The sequence below is a fragment of the Arachis hypogaea genome, chromosome 19, assembly GCF_003086295.3.
Source record: "Arachis hypogaea cultivar Tifrunner chromosome 19, arahy.Tifrunner.gnm2.J5K5, whole genome shotgun sequence".
Lineage (NCBI taxonomy): Eukaryota > Viridiplantae > Streptophyta > Magnoliopsida > Fabales > Fabaceae > Arachis > Arachis hypogaea.
In genome coordinates, this window is record NC_092054.1 from 28,425,758 (window position 1) to 28,434,583 (window position 8,826).

Consider the following 8,826-nt stretch of genomic DNA (forward strand, 5'->3'; position numbering starts at 1 on the left):
TCTAATGTGCATGGTATCATAAAGCTTCCGGGATTCTTAAGCTTTTTTGGTAAGCTTGTTAGGATGACTGCACTGCATTCTTCAGTGAGAAAAACTTTTTCTGTTTCTCTCCAATCCTTCTTATGACTTAAGATCTCTTTCATGAACTTAGCATAAGAGGGTATTTGCTCAGGTGCCTCTGCAAGCAGAATCTTTATTTTAAGAGTCCTGAGATAGTCTGCAAAGCGGGAAAATTGTTTATCCTGTTCCGCTTGGCGGAGTTTCTGAGGATAAGGCATTTTGGCTTTATATTCTTCAACCTTAGTTGCTGCAGGTTTATTTCCTACAGAGGCAGGTTGAGAAGCCTTCTTGAGGGAGTTATTATCAGCACTTGCAGGTGTCTGATCCCTCACTGGCATTTGAACGCCAGAACTAGACATGGATTGGGCGTTTAACGCCAGATTCCTACCCTTTTCTGGCATTTGAACGACAGAACTAAACATGGATTCGGCGTTTAACACCAATTTTTCACCCTTTTCTGGCGTTTGAACACCAGACTTATTCCTCTCTGGGCTCTTACTGTCCTCAGAGGGATTTTGGGTAGCAGGTTGCTCATCCACTGTCATCTGTTTTTTTCTTGGCTTTTTGCTGCTTTGGGTTGAGGTATTTAATATTTTTCCACTTCTTAATTGAACTGCTTGGCACTCCTCTGTTATCTATTTTGATAACTGCTGTTTTGTTTTATTCAATTGTGATTCCATATCCTTGTTAGCATTTTTGGTTTCTTGTAGCATCTTCTTAAATTCTGCTAACTGCCTTGTTATAGAAGATAGTTGCTGATTGAGTTCAGCAACTTGTTCCTGAGGACTAAAGTCAGTTGATACTACCTTAGCTTCTTCTTTCATGGAAGACTCATTACTTATGTACAGATGCTGATTTCTAGCAACTATATCAATAAGCTCTTGAGCCTCTTCAATAGTCTTTCTCATGTGTATAGATCCACCAACTGAGTGGTCTAGAGATACCTGAGCTTTTTCTGTAAGCCCGTAGTAGAAGATGTCTAACTGCACCCACTCTGAAAACATTTTAGAGGGGCATTTTCTTAGCATCCCTCTGTACCTCTCCCAAGCGTTATAAAGGGATTCATCATCCTCTTGTTTAAAGCCTTGGATGTCCAGCCTTAGCTGTGTCATCCTTTTTTGAGGGAAATATTGATTCAGGAATTTTTCTGATAACTATTTTCATGTTCTTATGCTTGCTGTAGGTTGGTTATTTAACCACTTTTTAGCTTGATCTTTTACAGCAAATGGAAACAGTAATAATCTGTAGACATCCTGATCTACTTCCTTGTCACATACTGTGTCAGCAATTTGCAAGAACTGTGCCAGAAACTCAGTAGGTTCTTCTTGAGGAAGACCAGAATACTGGCAATTTTGCTGCACCATGATAATGAGCTGAGGATTTAGCTCAAAACTGTTTGCTTTGGGAGGTTGATGCACGGAAAACTTGTCTCATAACAAATTTCCTTCGGCAAGTGTACCGAATTTGTCGTCAAGTAAAAACTCACAATAGAGTGAGGTCAAATCCCACATGGATTGATTGATCAAGCAACTTTAGTTAGAGGAATGTTCTAGTTGAGCGAATCAGAATTTGGGTTGAGAATTGCAGAAAATTAAATGGCGGGAAAGTAAATAACAGAAAAGTAAATGCTAGAAATAAAGAGCTGAATGTAAATGACGAAAGGTAAATTGCAGAAGCTTAAATGGGAATGGGGTAATTGCTCATAAAAGTAAATGACAGAAATTAAAGAGAATGGGTAAGATCAGAAATGGGGAGTTCATTGGGCTCAGGAGATGTTGCCTTCTCCGGATCAATTTCATTTTCATCTCTTCCTCAATCAATGCACTCATTGATCTCCTTGGCAATCTTAAGTGATCGAATTACAATTCCTTGTAATTCAATCTCTCAAATCTTGATCAATAGCCAATTCCTTAGTCAATTGCTCATGAGAAGAGATGAAGTATGGTCACTGATTATACCACATGCATTTCCCAAATCAAGTGTTGATTATAGTCACATATCCATCCAAATCCAATTTGGTCCAGCATGAGAAAGCATTTCTAGCATGATCTCTTCATTCCTCTTTCAAGGTTCAGAAGAGATCCAAGTTTGAATAGCTTCTTTTCCAAGATAACTACCCAATTGGATGAAGATCGAAAGCTTTCAAGTAAAATCAAGAGAAAAGATAGAAGAAGAATAATGAAAACTAGTATTGATCCATCAAATTACAACAGAGCTCCCTAACCCAATGAAAGGGGTTTAGTTGTTCATAGCTCTGGAAAATGAAAACAAAGATGGAGAATACATTATGAAACTAGAAGTGCAGAGAAAGTAAAATACAGAGAGTAGTCCTATGCCAAGAGGCTCCCTATAATTTCCAAACTCCTCAAAATAATTCAAAGCTACTCCTATATATACTACTCTTCTGATCTTCTAGTTGGTTTTTCAAGTCTTGGGTATGGGCCTTTGGATCTTGAGTTTAAAGCAGTTATCTTCTTCATTGGGCTTGGCTTTACTTGCAGAAAGAAAGTGTGAAGTGGTCAGAGACTTTAGCTCAGGACGTTAGTGGTGTTAACGTTCAGTGAAAATATGGGTTTGAGAACGTTAGTGACAATTACCTTTTTCACTAACGTTCCTCACCAGAGTAAGAGCCACGTTAACTTCAACGTTAGTGGCACAAACGTTGCTACTAACGTTGCCTCTATGTCCTTCGCACACGTTATTGGGACTCACCTTTCCCAGTAATGTTGAGAAGTCTCCCCTTCCTTACGTTAGAGTCCACGTTAACTTAGTTAACGTGGCTCTTTTAACGTAGGCTTGCCAACCTTCGAGAACGTTAGTGACACTTACCTTTGTCACTAACGTTCCAATGTGCCCTTAGCTCCCACGTTAGATTCCACGTTAACTAGGTTAACGTGGCCTCTAACGTGGCTGTGCTAGCCATCTCCAACGTTAGTGACAAAGGTGAATGTTACTAACATTGGCTCATCATCTCTCCTCCTCACGTTAGCTTCCACGTTAACTAAGTTAACGTGGGAGTTAACGTGGCTCATTGTGGCTTGTGTGGCCTCCTTCCAACGTTAGTGACAATGTTAGGTGTCACTAACATTGGCGATCACCTTCCTTCTTCATGTTAGCTTCCACGTTAACTAGGTTAACGTGGGAGTTAACGTGGCTTATTGGGGCTTGTGTGGGTTAATCCCAACGTTAGTGACAATGTTTGGTGTCACTAACGTTGTCGACCACCTTTCTTCACGTTAGCTTCCATGTTAACTAGGTTAACGTGGGAGTTAACGTGGCTTATTGTGACTTGGCCAACGTTAGTGACAAAGTTGAATGTCACTAACGTTGGCTTCCCCTTTACCTCTTAACATTAAAGGCCACGTTAACTAAGTTAACGTGGCTCTTAACGTGGCCACTTATGAGCTTGGTCCAACGTTAGTGATAATGTTAAGTGTCACTAACGTTGGCTCCCTTTCCTTTCTTCCACGTTAGAGTTCACGTTAACTTAGTTAACGTGACTCTTAACGTGGGTAATGATGGCTTCGAGAGCGTTATTGGCGATTACTTTTCTCATTAACTTTGCAAGTTACTCCCATTCCACGTTAGTGCTAACGTTAGTGTAACTAACGTAGCCACTAATGTGGTTCTTCTTTGCTTCCTTTGTCCTGAAATCAAGCAATAAAGTGCATCAAAGTTCTAGTCCAAGTCATGGGAAATGCAACATCAAATTTGTCATTAAATTCATGCAAAATCCTCATGAAATCATGTAAAGTGCACAATGTATGCTGGAATCAAGATGTAAGTGAATATCTACCCAAAACTAGCTTATTTTCTAAGGAAATGCATGAAACTACCTAAAAACAGTAAAGAAAAGGTCAGTGAAACTAGCCAAAATGCCCTGGCATCACAACACCAAACTTAAAGCTTGCTTGTCCCTAAGCAAGTACTGGAACAAGAGAATGATGAATGGAATGCCAAGAGAAATGAGTCATTCTTGTGGAGGTCATGCCCCTGGTTTTATAGTGGTTTCATGCATAGCAACTTAGGTTCATTCCTGGCTTTCAGACCTTTATCATGTCCTAGAATACTCACTTTGCTTGCATCCCATGAGACTTTTATTCATTGATCCCTTTTGTTTCTTGTCAATTCAGGGCTTATTTGTATTCTTAGGCTAAGTGCTCTGTAAGGGGGCAACTCTTTAAAATAAGCTTTCAGCCAACACTCCCGAACCAGTTGGTTCAAGGTGCTAGGTGTTGAAACACCCCTACGGACTTACTTCCTCAAGTCTCTCCCCCATACATACACACCACAGGTACATGGTTTGTTTATTTTCTTTCCTTGAAGTCTTGGTGTCCAGCACCTGTTTGGGCTACTAAATGTTCTGTAGCAAAGATTGCTCTTGATAGTGGACTTTCAGCTGATAATCCCGGGTTAGTTAACCCAAGTTACCAGGTGATAAAGCACCCCTGAGAGCTTAGTAATCCAAGCAGATCCTTGGTACAAGAACACCACAGACAAATCCCTCAAAACTCAAACCCTTGGTGCCCAGCCTCTTTTTTTGCTATTTTTCTTTTATTCTTCACTTTAATTGTTTCTTTCCCTTTTTCTTATTAGGATCTTGTTATTTAGCTAGTCTTATGGGGTGTGTTCAAAGCATATGATTCAGGACAGATAGTTGTCTTCCCACCTTGTGGTTGAACCAACTTAGCTAACTTATGACTATACCATAAACTCATGAACTTACTCCATAGTATGAACTCCTCTCTGGTCTTTTGAAATACACATTCTCTTTTTCATTTGATTCAAAGGACAAGCATACAAGTAAGCAAAGTAAGGATGCAGTGACATGAAGACTAGCAAACATAGACCTCTTCAACAAAAAAACTTAAAAGACAGAATTTAAAAAGGTTCAAACTAACATTTAACTATTAATCAAGATTGCATTTGGACTTCCAGTTTTTATCATTCTAAGTACATGGAATTAAGTGACAATACAACCTTTAGGGGATGGTTTCTAGTTGCCCCCTTTTTGTCATCATCCTGGTCTTTGTTACCTCACTTCCTTGGGTGAAGGTGCACCATTTCCTCATAAGATTTCTGCAAAGTTATTGGAAGTTGCTTGTTCCCAAAGCACTTGAGAAATAGTTAGCTTGCATGTATGCTTGTGACTTCTGAACTTAATTTGGTGTGTCAACACCAAACTTAGTTCCTTGCCCAGTACAGAACCTTGCATATATGCAGAGAACCTAATATCTTGTTGTTTAACAAAACAATTATCAACTAAATTCTAACTAAATCTAAGTGGTTTCCATTGATTGATTGGAGCTAGCAATGTGCTTTGGGAATGGAGTGTGATTCCTTTGGTGGAACACCAAACTTAGAATCACACTTTCACTCTTGAATTATTTTGGTGTGGAACACCAAACTTAGCTCCTCGCAATACAGGGGAAACAAATTGTGATCCTTATTGAAATAAAGATGAAAAGGAAACTACCTGAGGTTGGGTTGCCTCCCGACAGAGCGCTCTTTTATCGTCGCTAGCTCGACGGTTCCTCCTTTACTTGAGATGGTAATTCACTCTGGGGTTTTCCCCCATGTTGCCCAGATAATGCTTGAGTCTTTGTCCGTTCACTGTAAAAGTCCTCTCTGAACCTTCATCCATGATTTCGATGTGTCCATATGGCGAAATTTTTGTGACAAGAAAAGGTACGGACCACATTGATTTGAGTTTTCCTGGGAATAGTCTTAATTTGGAATTGTAAAGGAGTACTCGCTGCCCCTTTTCAAAACTCCTGGGTGCAAGATGCAGGTCATGTCTTCTCTTTGCCTTCTCTTTATACATCTTGGTATTTTCATAGGCTTGTGACCTGAATTCCTCCATCTCTTACAGCTGCAAGATCCTTTTTGCACCAGCAGCAATGCTGTCAAAATTTAGTATCTTGATAGCCCAGAGAGCTTTGTGTTCCAGCTCCAGTGGTAAATGACAAGCTTTCCCATACACTAGTTGATATGGGGACATTCCAAGTGGTGTTTTGAATGCTGTTCTGTATGCCCAAAGAGCATTATCCAGCTTCTTCGACCAATCCTTTCTTGATGCCCCCACAGTCTTTTCCAGGATCCTCTTTAGCTCTCTGTTGGATATCTCAGTTTGTCCACTTGTTTGGGAATGGTAGGGCGTGGCTACCTTGTGTTTTACCCCATATCATAGGAGAAGAGCTTCTAGTGGTCTGTTACAAAAATGGCTCCCTCCATCACTGATGAGTGCTCATGGGACTCCAAACCGGCTAAAGATATTCTTCCTAAGGAAGTTCATGACTACCCTGTTATCATTCGTTGGGGTTGCAATAGCTTCTACCCACTTGGAAACATAATCCACTGCTACCAAGATGTACTTGTTTACATATGAGGTTGGGAATGGTCCCATGAAATTGATTCCCCACACATCAAACAATTCCAGTTCCAAGATGAAATTTTGTGGTATCTCATTTCTTTTAGGCAAGTTTCCAGATCTTTGGCATTCATTGCAGCTCTTGACTAGTTCTTTGGCATCCTTGAAAAGAGTGGGCCAAAAGAATCCGCTTTGTAACACCTTAGCTGCAGTTCTATCCCCTCCAAAGTGGCCTCCATAGCATGAGCCGTGGCAATTCCATAGGACCTCTCGTCCTTCTTCTTCCGAAACACATCTTCTAAGGATTCCATCTGAACACTTCTTGAATAGATATGGCTCATCCCAGACAAAGTACTTTGCATCATTCATGAGCTTCCTTTTTTGATGTTTATTGATCTTTGGAGGCAATGCCCCAGTTGCCTTGAAGTTGGCAATGTCTGCGAACCATGGTACTTTGTGAACTATCATCAACTGCTCATCAGGGAAGAACTCGTTCACACTTGTATCAGGTGTTCCACCTTTATCATGAGGAATCCTGGATAGGTGATCTGCTACCTTGTTCTCCACTCCTTTCTTGTCTCTGATTTCAATATTGAATTCCTGCAACAATAAGATCCATCTTATTAGTCTTGGCTTTGATTCTTGCTTGGCAAACAAATATTTAAGTGCTGTGTGATCTGTAAAAACAATCACTTTAGCACCAATGAGGTACGATCTAAACTTGTCAAATGCAAAAACTATTGCCAGCAACTCCTTTTCAATAGTGGTATAATTTCTTTAAGGACTTTGCTCGCATAGTAGATCACATGGACTAAGTTATCTTTCCTCTGTCCCAACACTGCCCCAACTGCAAAATCAGATGCATCACACATCAATTCAAATGGTAAATTCCAATCAGGTGGGGAAATGATAGGAGCAGAGGACAACCTCATTTTCAAATTTTCAAAGGCTAACATGCATGTTTCATCAAAGATAAATGGTGTATCAGATACAAGGAGATTGCTTAAGGGCTTGGCTATCTTTGAAAAATCTTTAATAAACCTTCTGTAAAAACCAGCATGCCCTAAAAAGCTCCTAATTGCCCTGACATCACTGGGTGGAGGCAGTTTTTCAATAAGTTCTACTTTGGCTCTGTCAACCTCAATGCCTTGGTTAGAAACTTTGTGACCAAGGACTATTCCTCCTGTCACCATAAAGTGACATTTCTCCTAGTTCAAGACCAGATTGGTCTCTTGGCATCTTTTCAATACCAAGGCGAGGTGATGTAGGCAACTAAGAAAGGAATCTCTGAATACCGAGAAATCATCCATAAAAACTTCAATAAATTTTTCTATCATATCTGAAAAGATAGAAAGCATGCAGCGTTGGAAAGTCGCAGGTGCATTACATAGCCCAAATGGCATGCGCCTGTAGGCAAACACTCCATATGGGCAAGTGAATGAGGTTTTCTCTTGATCTCTGGGATCAACCACTATTTGGTTATATCCTGAATAACCGTCGAGAAAACAATAATAAGCGTGCCCTGCGAGTCTTTCCAACATCTGATCCATGAATGGAAGGGGGAAATGATCTTTTCGTGTAGCCTCATTGAGCTTTCTGTAGTCTATGCACATCCGCCATCCTGTGACTGTCCTTGTAGGAATTATTTCGTTCTTCTCATTGGGAACCACGGTAATTCCTCCCTTTTTTGGGACAACATGCACGGGGCTAACCCAGGGGCTGTCTGAGATCGGGAAGATTACCCCCTGCCATAACTTCATAACTTCTTTCTGTACCACTTCCTTCATGATTGGGTTCAACCTCCTTTGGGATTGAATGGATGGTTTGGCATCATCTTCCAGCAGTATCTTGTGCATGCATATGGCCGAACTTATCCCTTTCAAGTCAGCAAGAGTCCAACCAATGGCATCTTTGTGGTTTCGCAGTACTTTGAGCAGTTCATCCTCTTGATCTTAGCTGAGGCATGAGCTTATGATTACTGGGTAATTTTCATCTTCTCCTAAGTATGCATATTTGAGAGAGGGTGGCAGTGCTTTGAGTTCAAGTTTGGGTGCTTCTGACTTTTCGTTCTCTTCCTTTGGTGCACCTTGTATTTGAATCTCTGTTGGTGCAACCTCTTCACTAAACGTAGACTCCTCCTCTATTAATCCTTCAGGTTCTTCTTCTTCAAAACTTTCTTGCACTGCATCTTCAAGTGAGTCCAACCTCATACACTCTCCCAATTGCTCTGGTGGGTAACTCATGGCCTTGAATACATTGATCGTCATCTTTTCATTGTGTAATCTTAGGGTGAGATCTCCTTTTTGTACATCAATGACAGCTCCAGCAGTGGTCAAGAATGGCCTTCCCAGGATGATGGAAGCCTTGGCTTCCTCCTGCATGTCCAGCACTACAAA